This window comes from Sphaerodactylus townsendi, linkage group LG02 (assembly GCF_021028975.2).
Source record: "Sphaerodactylus townsendi isolate TG3544 linkage group LG02, MPM_Stown_v2.3, whole genome shotgun sequence".
NCBI classification, from domain to species: domain Eukaryota; kingdom Metazoa; phylum Chordata; class Lepidosauria; order Squamata; family Sphaerodactylidae; genus Sphaerodactylus; species Sphaerodactylus townsendi.
This window is the reverse complement of record NC_059426.1, coordinates 137,688,255-137,700,945: the sequence shown is the minus strand read 5'-3', so window position 1 is coordinate 137,700,945 and position 12,691 is coordinate 137,688,255. Positions and strand designations below refer to the sequence as shown.

At 40.2% G+C, this 12,691-nt stretch overlaps 1 protein-coding gene across 14 annotated transcripts in view; it reads right to left on the bottom strand.

The window, feature by feature from the left end:
• Positions 1-12,691, bottom strand: part of NPAS3 (neuronal PAS domain protein 3) — an 875,259-nt gene that overhangs the window by 72,480 nt on the left and 790,088 nt on the right. The gene's annotated exons all lie outside the window — the stretch shown is intronic.

The following is a 12,691-nucleotide window of genomic DNA, read 5'->3' as shown; positions in this document are numbered from 1 at the left end:
CAACAGTCAAATTGGCTATTTTTTGAAAATCCCGGGAAGAGGGAAATATCGCAGGACAACCCTGCTTTAGGATCAGGAACCATGCAAACTTCTTGGCCAAAATGGGATATTTCCCTTGCTCAACCTTGGATAGTTGGACTGTGCAGAAATGGCCCAAGATAATTTATTTGGAAATTAAACATTCAATGCCATCCTGAGGGGGGTGGGGGTGGCTGAAACCACTAAAGAGGCGGCATGACCCTGGTGACAGTGTAAATACCGCTTGCACTGGCTTAAGAAGTATTTACTCTAGCACAGAGACACTTCTGCTGGTGCTGGGAAGCCATGCAGCAGCGTGCCAGCATTGCTGTGGGGCTACTGATCCTCTGACCAGTGCAAAGAGGAGGTGACTTTAGTCGGGTTCCTGAGACTTTCAGGCCCAGGAATGCTCCCATTTGCCATCACAGACTTATGCCAGCAAAATCCATAGAGCAACCCACTCAGCTGCATAGGCCTCTTTCATAAAAGAAAGGGAATGTCACCTTCAACTTGCTGTCCACAGAACAGGAAGCCTCTTTGGAGGTGACTGTGCGGCTCACTGTTTTCAAATGGCTCACAAGCTATTATTACTTGCTCCAAACCACGAGCAGTACTTAGAATTAAATCAATACCCATTTCTCTTTCTATTGGCTCTCCAGGAAGTTCTGACAGTTCTGGGAGACAATATTAAGAACAATATAGGAACTATGTTCCTTTGTGTATACCTTAAGTTCATATGCCTGTTTTGTTTTGTTTTGCATCTTAAAATCTTTTAGTTGTTTTGTGCTCCAGTTGCCTGGGATAAAGTTGGGCTTGTAAGTGTTTTAAATAAACCTGAAAACAATGTTTGTGTCTCACTGCTGAAATTTTATAACTTCATCATTTTCTAAAAATAGGAGGAATGCTTAACTGTCTTGGCATTATCTGTCATTGTGATCTATAAAGAAGGGATAACTGACACCTCCTTTCTGTTGGCTCTATGTATTTTAGGAAGAACCAAAGATGGTTGCTAAATTTTTTATCCCAAAATGGCTGCTACAGTGAAAGGAGAAAAATGCCAGAGGTCAGACTATTGCATCATCATATCCTTGCTGGTTTCTCATTCCAAATATTTGTTTGTTGGTCAATGATCCATAAGATCAGACAGTTAATATACTGCAATTACATATAATGTAATGAGTGAGACTATGGGAAGCAATTTACTTATAAAAATCAGCAATAAAACAGTAGAGTTCAAAACGCCGGAAATAGTAGAACAGCACCAAGTTCATATTCTTGGATCTTCACTGAAGAATTATGATAGTCTTCTGTTTTATCTACAGAGAGAATCAATTTAGTCATTTTTAATTGACTGACTTTCCCTTGTTTGCTTAACATTTATTAAGTGACTGTTGTGCTGAGGTAATTAATTCTTAAGCTGGCGATTTTAGCATAGAGAGATTAATTTTCTTTTACTAACATGCCATCTAAAATATGGTCTTTCAAGAACAGGTAACCTGAAAATTGTCCCCAATTAATCACACTGTAAGCGAAATACAGTGGCAATATTCTGGCATAACTGTTAGTAATCAATGGTAAGCTTTTTGGGGGATGGGGTGTATTTCACTGGACTTCCCTATTGAAATGATGGAACATAATGTTAGACAAACTGAGGACAGGTAACGCTCAGAAACCAAAATGAGAAAATCAGCGATGCTTTGACCTATCTTGTTCCACCTGTAATAAATAGAAGGTTGGTCATAAAGCAAACATAGAATAAAAATACTCACAACTTCATACTTTCACAAGTCAAACAGCTACAGAAATGTATACATATCTTTTCTTAATCATGCTAATGGGTGAAAATTGTGAGCAGAATCCTCTGCAGACACTTTTCTTCACACTTATTTTACTTCACGGGGAGATGGCTTACACAACTGCTGATAGGTTCCAAGGATGTGTACATTTCAGTCTCAGATATGGAAAGAAAGCAGGTCTTGCAATACAGCACAATCCAATCCTTATTCAGGGAGATTTAAATATACTATTACAAATGGACCCCAGCACATATTTTTTACTTCAAATGCTGAAATACAAAGGCATTCTATTTGTGGAACTGTGTAGAAATATTCACACAAAGCTTTTTAAATCTGAGCAGCTCGCTCAACCATTATTCATATTTCCAAAGGGTCATATCACCCTGTTGATTTGGAGTGGTTTCCTCAGAGGATCTTAAATAGTTTTCCATTACCTTTCCATTGCTCTGGACTGGCTTCAGCTACAGAAAGGGGATTTTAACATCCAGCTCCTTGTCCTTATAACTAGACTCTTGGGTCTCACTCTTTGGCCACAACTGGCTAAGCCTCAAATGCTGTAAGACTGTTGTTCAACTGAGGAGAGAAACCCAAAGTGGAGGATTTCCCCACACCACAGCTAGGGTCTGGCAACACTATTCTGAATCACCTTGTCTGTCGTCATGTCCTGACTAGTAGAAGAGCTTTTCTTGAGGGACTCAGATCTTTGCTTCTAGTGTCAATGGTTCTAGCACATGCAACTTTGATTTCTGCCTGCCTTATCTTTCAATGAAGTTGGAGCCTAGACAATACCTCTCATGAACATCTACTTATAGTAGCCATATACCAAAGCATGAAATGCAGCCTCTTAACTTCTGAATTTGGAGTAAGCACATTGACATCAATGAAATGAGGCCGTTGCTATCATGCAAAATAGTGACCACCCTGAGAGAAACTGCAGAAACTGCAGCATCCTGTGGTTTACCTAAACTGCCACATTTATCCTACTTACGCTTCTGCCCATGTCCGTCTCAAAATGCTCAAATCCTTTATATGTTTTAAGTGTATGCTGTCCAGAGTCCGACTGTGGTTGAGAATGGGTGAGCTATAAATTCAATATAATAATAAAATAATAATAAATAAACCTCAAGAACATTTTTGGCAAAATAAAGAGAGAGAGATGGAGTGTGTGTGTGTGTGTGTGTGTGTGTGTGTGTGTGTTTAAAAATGATTGCCCCGTTCAAAAGCTAAATTAAAGGCCAGGCAGGGTTTTGGCACTGTGTATTTTGTTGGATGCATTTTCCCATTTTGATAGATATTGGCTGTATGATCTGATAAAAACTATGGCTAAATTAACTCTACAGTTTGTGTTTATACAGCCAAAAGTTTATTGGCTTGTTTTCCCCTTTGGTTCTGTCTGTAGGGTTCATTACTTACAGTTACTGCAGAATCAATCTGAACTGGCCAAAATCAGTGATGGAATTTATAGCACCATAAACCCACCCACATAAGTACTGTTATACATGGAAGAACCTGGGAATGGCCTTTTCAGAAACCCTTCTCTCTCCCTGGTAGAGTGTGCCATTTCTGACAATTTAACAGAATCAACATGTTCATATTTTGAGAGCTGTTATCCAGACAACCCTGTAGTACGTTTTTTCCTGTGGTTTTTTTTTAATATGTGTTTATTGGTACAGATGAACAATATTATTGGTAAAATCTTTGCATATCAGAAGGAGGAGATATTAAATGTTTCTTCTCCTTCTTCCATGCCAATCCTTTCAAGTTTTTTATATTACAAAACAAATTGTTCTTTATAGGATCCTTGTTAAAGAAACCTTTTAACACTTCTTGAGCTATCAATTAATTTTCCAGCAATAATGAAATGAAAGAAATAGCTTTCCAGCTGGTAACATGATAAAAGAAAAAAGTGAACAACACTCACATATAATATACACAATGTATGACATCAACTGTTCTATGCTTCTAAAATTTCTGAGTTAAGAGATTTACATTGCTGATCAGTCCATTTTTCTTTGTAAGCATCTCTGTAATGGACGTCACATGCTTTATTCTGTTTTGAAACACAGAAATTTGTAATTTTACTTGATAAAGGGGAGGGGGCGAAACCCACTAAAGAAAAGACAGATGGCATGTCTTCTTTCCTCAAACTCAATTTCATAATATGCATGCAATTGCTAATAGGCAGACACTAAAAACATTTTTTCTTGACAGAGAAGATCTGATAAATTGATGACATAAACTTCATCTCTGGTTACCCCTGTGATCTAAAGCTCTTCTGCTAGTTTGGTACCATCAAAGTCGGCTTCTTACAACTGTATCAAAATTTATGAATGCATATGACTATAAAGTGAGTGAAGACAACCCATAATGCATATTTGTTTATTGTGCATCAGCTCTTTTCTTCAGCACAAGCAAAGCGGGGGGGGGGGGAGTTCTCTCTCTCTCTCTCTCTCTCTCTCTCTCAATCTTTATATTTGAGAATGAAAAACTATACTAACAGAATTTTCAAAAGGTGAACTACATAGATAAGGGAATGACTAAACTGAGCTGATTGACAAGATTCTAGAACCACTGCGAGACCTGATAGCACTTTATTATTATAAGAATGAATGACTGAATCTAAGTAAAGGAACATGCACAAACAGCAGCTCTGTTACTGGAGACACAGAGCTGAGTGTCATCCACATATTGGTGATACCCAACACCAAATCTCCTGATGACCTCTCCCAGAAGCTTCATATAGATGTTAAACAGCATCAGAGAAAGGACTGAGCCCCAAAGAGGCTCCCAGGACTGATAACACCTGTCTGCCAATGTATCTTCTGGAACCGACCCTGGAGATAGGACGAGAACCTCTTTAGTACAGTACCCTCAACTCCAGTCCCCAAAGTCAGTCCAGCAAGATACCATGACACCAAGATATCATGTCCCATGCTAAGAGATCCAGGAGAATCAACAGGGTGACATTTCCCCCTCTCTCTCCCAGTACAGGTCATCTGTCAGGGCAACCAAGGCAGTTTCCATGCCATGACCATGCCTGAAACCAGATTGACATGGGTCCAGAAAATCAGTTTCCTTCAAGTACGTCTGCAGTTGAGCCACCACCACTGTCTCCAAGACCTTGATCAAAAATGAGATGTTGGCCACCAGGTGATAGTTGCACAGTTCTGTAGAAGATAGTGAATGCTTCTTTGAGGGAGGGGGTGGTACCAGCGCCTCTTATATAGGAAGTGGTCCACTCCCTTTTGAAAGGGTCCTCTTTGGACTCTTTCAAAAAGGAGTGGACCACTTCCTATATAAGAGGCACTGGCACCACCCCCTCCCTCAAAGAAGCATTCACTATCTTCTAAACCCACTGGGGCAATCCCACCGCCCCCGCTAGCTTTTATTAGCCAGGATGGACAAGGGTCTGGAGGACTGGTAGTATGCTGCATCCTTGTAAGCAACTTGTCTACATTGTAAGCATCCTTGTAAGCATCCTTGTAAGCAACTTGTCTATCCTTGGATGTCAAAAACTGAAATTGATCCAACAAAACAGGACCAGATGAACCTCTGGACACCTCCACAGGACACTGTTCAACAGAGGAATCCAATCCAGTGTGGATCTGAGTGACTTTATCCTTAAAGTACCCAGCAAAATCATCACAGCAGATACCAGGGGGCATTCTGGCCACTGACCTCTGAGTAGAGGAGAATAAGGAATTCTCAACTCTAAATAACTCTGTATGACAGCTACTTGTAGATGCCATGTTGGCAGAGAAATATACCTTTTTTTGCTGCTGCTCTCATCAATGTCTGGTTAGATTTGCAACACGATTTCCACAACCTGTGCTCAAGCCATCGCACCTCCTGCTTCATTGTGCTCAGCTCCCCAGTATATCATGGGGCCTGATGGACTCTGCCAGCTGGGTGAGGGCACTCAGGAGCAAGCATGTCGATGACCCTCTTAATCTCACCATTCCCACATAAGATCAGGGCCTCTACAAGAGTTATGACCATGTTGCTAGGAAAATCCCCCAGAGCTCCCAGGAATCTTTGGGATTCCAGCCTCCTCCAAGGGTGGACCATTTTAATTGGCCCTCTATCCCTGTAGTGGGGGAGTTGCATCTGTTTTACAATTTTGAAAAATCACTGTACTGTCCTGAACCACCAATTCCTATGTATATCTTGGTTCAGCAATTTTGTTATGCACACCTCTCTTAGATACACATCCACACCTAAATTCTGACAGGTTCAATCTTATGAAATGCTAACAGAATGAATATGTGACTTACAATGCAACCCTAAGCAGAAGTGGCATAGCGCCCACAGGGCGGGGGCCGTCTTGCACCAGGCACGTGCTGGTGCGGGGGTGGGTGGTGGGTGGGGTGTGGGCATCCTGGGGTGTAGCGTATCATGGCAGGGACGCAGGGCACACACGTGCCCTGGGTGCAGCTCCCCCTCGCTACAGGTCTGCTAAACAGTTCTAGATTTCTAAATGCACTGACGTCAATGGAATATTTTAGGATGAGGTTTAGGATTGCACTGTTAGTGATCTTGCACTGCCACAAGCCGCAGTTAACTTATATTGAATCATGAACAAAGATTCTTACAATGGTGTCAATACTGAAGCACCAAGACATTCTTTGTTCATGCCCCAATGCAGCTGAATTGCACCTTGTCTTGACAACTGACTCCAGCACTAGCAGAAAACCCTACTTTGGTTACACTGACATTTTCTCAGTGCTAGGCTCCTCCATAGGGCAATGACTTGTCTACTGATGCCATTATAGTCTAAATGTCAATGGAAGGCATCAGTAAGTTCCAAACTTTCAGGGTTTTTTAAAATTATGAGAATGCACAATGAAGAACGACTATTATAAAATATGGTAAAATAATTTTTGGAACAATTTAAATGGGAATATGTCTAATGCTTAGTCATTACTTCTTGCCCCCCTTTCCAACTTTTCCAATTTCCCTAAGCCCCATGAAATGGCTTCCCTGGTGTTTGGTTGCCACCAGGAACTCAGCTTATATTTTCTCACTACAGGTTTAAGAGATTAATTTGTCAAAGTTATTGGGACAATGCCTATAATTACATCACTCCATAAAAACAATCTCCACATATACCAATCAGATATAACACCCAGTTTTAGAGAGGCTGCAGATCAGAACTACACAAAATTAAATTCTATGCATAAACTCTAATTTGTAAAAAAAAAACATTTTGTAGCTTTTTTCAATTTTGCGAGCTTACATATTTCAGAATTATTTCTGTACATGGAGGTTGATTTATAGGATGAAATTAATCAAATTTCTGTTTCCATTGCTAAATGTTTGGCTGTCTGCCTGTGTCTGAACATTTGCATTTCTAGTTTTCCCTCAGCTTATTAACATAACAATTTTAGAGCCTCCCCCAAACATAACATGGTATGTTTAGCCATTAGCTGCTACAAAGACCGAAGCCAAGTTTAAGCAATTCAAGTTTCTGGGATTTCCCAAATGTGGTTTGGAGACTATATGCCAAAACTTCTTTCAAAATTGAGTTCTACACATTTTGGCTAAGAGCAAAACACTGTGTGACATTGACTCATACCCAGTGTAATGACTCCAGCAAAAGACCATGTATTTAGAGTGTCTATGTTGTGGGCGGGTGTGTGTGTGTGTGTGTGTGTGTGTGTGTGTGTGTGTGTGTGTGTGTTAAAATAAACTGTCCCTAGTGGCCTCTTACCCAAGCTGACTTCATGATAGCTAAAGATCCCAAGACATTTTCTTAACTCACAAGAGGCTGAGTTGAAGGCCAGAGTAATCTCGGCATCCCAGCAAATATTTTCTCTTTTAAGAACTCTCACACACACAAATGCCTGAGGTTATGTGTAAGTTGCTGCTGAGAACATGATAGCTGATGTGGTTGTTTACTCAGTTGCTATGAAAGGCTGGCAGTGAAGTAATTTCTTTTGTCAATTCAGAGAGCATTCTCAATACAGGCTGAAATTCTGGATTTAATATTTATTTCATGCTGATGGTCCAGTGTTTTTTTGAGGCCAGAGAATGCATTCAAAACGATCACCCCCAACTGATTAGGTTTCTGCTGGGCCTACAAATTCAGAAAGGAACATACTTAATTTATCTTCGCCTGAAAAAGATACTGGAGTACCACAGGTCAATATAATTGTGAAAAACATCCTCCTGCACAGGTTATCCAAATATGGTCAACTGTCCTGAAAGAGTCCATTTCCTGTTAGCTTCACTATTGGCCACAGGAGTCTTAGCTAAGGACTGGATGGCTCTCCAGTCACTCCACAGCTGAACCTCAGCACTTCCAGCTGGTGCTGAGGATTCATCCTGAGAAACTCCTCACAGATGGTTCAATGGCTTTGCTGGAATATATATAGGAGTAATTTTCCCCACCTTAATCATATGTAATAGTTGAGTAGTGGAGATGGTATGGAAATACTTGGCTTGCACAATTTTCTTAGTAAGAAGCAAGACTGTGTTACAAGATTTGCACCATGTACATGTGATAATTGGCAGCACAGGCAGTTGAGATACAAGGTATGGTATTCTTTTTGTAATTGTGATGGAACAACCTTGAAACCTTTGTTATCAGATAACTCAACTATTGCAAAATATTGCTTCCACCAGAAGCCAGGTTCAGTTCAAAGTACTGTCTATCACATTGACCCTAATTTCTGCAGGATGTCCTCTCCTTTTATGCTCTACCATGACTACTTCGCTCAAATGAGCAGTGCCTTCTGCAAGTGCCACCATGCAAGTGAGCAAGATCAACAACTGCTCGTGCATGTGCATTCCTTGCAGAATGAAATGCCTGAGTAGCTTCTATGCTTCAGTTATTGCACAAATTATGGAAAACAGAATTATATTGTAACAGAACTATGCTTTAACAAAGGAAATGGACAGTGGACTGTACCACTCTGTATCGTATGTATTTTCTGATTGCTGTATGTATTATTTTGCTGTTACTGCATACAACATGTAAGCCTACTTTTTTCCCCCGCTGGTATCCCATAGACAAGAGAAGGGTGTCTTCCACTGGCACACAAGTTACAGTTCTATCCAATAATTGTATAAAGCATTTTAAGAGGATCACCTTCATTCAGCATTATTTTAGATGTGAGTATGTATGGATAATTTTCTACTTCAGTAATATTTTTGGCATTGTTTAAGGCCACTGCGAGTAGCAGAGTGCTGGACTAGATGGACTCTGGTCTGATCCAGCAGGCTAGTTCTTATGTTCTTATGTCCTTAAGATATGTCTAATATGCTTTTGTGGATTTCTGTAATTCTAATCCTAATGTGAATGTCTTATTTTATTGATTGCGCATATATTTATACTGTGTATAAATAATCATAATACATAATTGAGTATGTTTAGAAAGTGGAGACAACTCACTCCAAGCCAATTGTCATGCATGACTCACTTCCAGCCAAGCCATGTGTGATGGTTGGCTGAAAGTGAGTCATGTGCAGTGATAGGCAACTCGGGCCACTCAGGGGCCAGCACAGAGGTGGAGCAAGGAGAAACATATGTCCTGCGGCCCTGCTGCAGCGTTGCCTGCCCCCACCCCACAATGCTCCCATAGCACCCTCCCATGGCCCCTCAACAGTCCAGCCATGCCTTCGGCGCTGCTCTGCCCAGGGCATCACCCCCACCCCACCCCGTGGATGCTATGCCACTGGGCCAGGAGCTCTGGAACTTTTCTCTGTCCTGTGAGGCACTGCAACTGCTTCTGTGCCAACCGATCTTCACAGACTCTCTGCTGACTCTGCCCCCCCTTGCCAAAGCCAGGATCCACCTTTGCAAATGGAGGTGGGGGGTTATGCAGGATGGCAGGATGGAGAATGATAGGCAGAGAAGAAGGGGGAGAACTGACAAAAAAGGTTGCCATAGGGGTAGGAAAGGCAAGTGGGGTCAGCCCCCTTGGTGGGTGCTGTTAACCCACCAACAGCTGTCTAGAGTCTGTTGTCTTGTTCAGCACAATGGGTTTTACTGCTAGTGTAAATAAATAAATGTTCACAGGTTTTTCTAGAGCAGTGGCCCAGACTTTTTCAATATCTCATTTTAATGAGGTCACTGGCTCAAAAATGACATATTGCTCATTGCACTAAAGTTCATTAAAGGTGATAATTTCAAAGAGAAATGATTTATATTACTAAATCCTAGAGTGGATACCTCATAGGCATTTTGTGCTACTTCCCTCCCTCAGCTGATTCCTCCACAGCTATAGATTTAGCATCACCCATTTTGTTTCCCTTTGTAGAGAATGGGGATTAACCACTAAATCTCATATGCACTTTTCAGGGTCTTTATACCACTGCTCATGTTTTGCACTATAGCAAGCATAGTACTGAAAGGGCAGTAAGAATAGTAATGTACAGCGCACTACTATATGCCAGTCATGTTCAGGTCATCTCAGAGGTCTTTGAAGGCAGTAGCAGTAGTAGTAGCAGTAGAAACAGAAGTAATAATGTTTCCTCAGTAAAGGCTCCTCACAGGCTGCTGCCTTCTAAATAAAGTGGAACCTTGGTTTTCGTTGGTAATCCGTCCCAAAAGAATCGATGAAAACCAAAACCGATGAAAACGGAGGCAAATTTTTCCAAAGGAATCAATGTAAAACCAATTAATCCGTTCTAGGCACTCCAAAAAACATACCAAAAACACATTTTGGGTGAATAAACATAGTGTTTAATGCTGAAAACTGTAACAAACAATAACGCTAGGACCAGCTTCAGAGCCAGTGGACCAATGTCGCACCAGAAAGCTGTCCAAAGAGGTCTGTTTCTGACGCCTCTTTAAGATTTGTCTGAAATGGGGCAAGACGTTGTCATTAAACAAGTTTTGTCCAGGTGATTTTTCTCCACAAACCCCTGCACCTTACTGCAAATCGATGAAAACCGAGACATATTTTTCACTGAAAAAATCAATGAAAACCAAAACCGATGAAAACCGAGGTTCCACTGTACCTGAGTATAGGAAGGATTCTTACACTGAAGTGGGAAGCTTTTTATTTCCTTGGCATTGCTGTTCTTCCTTGTTGCCATTCTACTATTTATACAGTTAAATCTCTGGTTAATAAACTACGAAATCTGAAGGATCAATTTCAGCAAAATGGAGGGATTTAAGGGATTAATTTAGCAAAAAGACTAATGTGAACAAATTATACCAAAATGCCAATTAAAGAAAAAAGAATTTGCTGTATCCCAAAATTATTTCCACTGAACTAAATACACTGAACTAAATGTGCTTAAAAAACCATCCATAATTTTAATATATGTCTTCTAATGTTGATCAGATGATTATTAATTTATGAGAAGAACTGCAGACAACAATAGTATGTTGAGTGGGGTTACTGCTTTCAACCCCAAGTGCTGTTATTTTTATGATTCAAAAGCTATTACAATAGATTTGAAGTGAAATTAAGACTATTATCTAAAGTTCTAGAGAGGTATGAATAAAAAACAAAATAAAAACTGCCTGAGTGAACTAAGTGCTTAATCTTGCTGAAGGAGTGAAATTCAAACTCTACAGATTGTGTTCATTGCTGTCATCAAGTGGCTAGCTGTCAACAAACAATTTTGTGTTGGTGGCAAGTTAAAGCCTACTTGAGGAGCACAGCAGATGTTTAACACTCTGTAACACTGCCATAATGGCAACAGAAAAACTCTAAAGAAACTGAGACTGTTGTTAATAATTCTGCAAAATCATGTAGGGATAAGCTGATTAATGTCCAGCAGATCATCTCCCAATGTTCTTTACCTCAAATTACTCTTTTTCAGATGAAATACATTTGGGAGTTTTATACTGGCTTGATGTCTCCAGGTTATGAAATTCCTGGAGATTTTGGGAGTGTAGCCTAGAGAGGGTGGGGTTTAGGGAGGGGAAGGATCTCAGCAAGGTAAATACCATAGAGTCCAAACTCCAAAGCAACTATTTTCTCTAGAGGAGCTAATCTCTGTTGTATGGAGATCAGTTGTAACACCAAGAGATTTCCCGACCCTATCTGGAGGCTGGCTTCCCTAGTTTTATGTGAAATATTTTATCATTTCTCTAGGGCAAATGTAACAAGTGGCAGATAGCCCAGTCCCAATAAATGCATTTGTTTCTTTTTGTACCTCCCCATATGAAAAAAAATAATTGACGGATTACCTTCCACCCTCCCCAGAGTCAGATGTGTGAAATCCATACTTGGAATCTAAGTATAGTTAAATCCTGAAGATGGTGCATGACCATCTCTACCTTTTCTCATGGGGTTGTGAGGAACAGAAAGTTGGATATACTGCAAATAAAGTAACAATTTCAACTGAAACATTTAGTTCTTGTGATAGAAATAAGAGATAATCAGGAGTTTGGTCTCACTAACACTGACAAAATAAGTAACAATCATCAACCAAAATGACAGTCTCCAAGTAGTGACCCGCTGTTTATTCAGTTATTTTAGATCACACAGAAATTGAAGGAAATTGACTAATTTTAGAAATAACAATGCAAATTTAGCACATAGGGAAATTCAGGGTCTTATAATGGATTGCCTAGTGGGTAGGCTGGGAAAGAAAAATGGTTGGAAAAAAAATCAGTCAGACAGGCAGATTCATATATGGGATTAAGTTTAACAATGCAGGGATTTTGCAAGAACCTCCACTGGCTCTTCAAGACTTCCTCAAACCAGTGAGCCAGATCACTACATACTCAAAGGATCAGGCTGCATTTAACACCATCTAGTTTGAATTTTCAGTTCATAACATTCAAGAATATGTATTTATTTCCTAGTCTGTAATATTCTCAAAGCTGACACAAGTTACCTTTTTTTACAAAAACAAATACTAAAGGGAGCTGAATACATAAAATATCTGTATGCTTATCCTGAGCCAAATGTGTT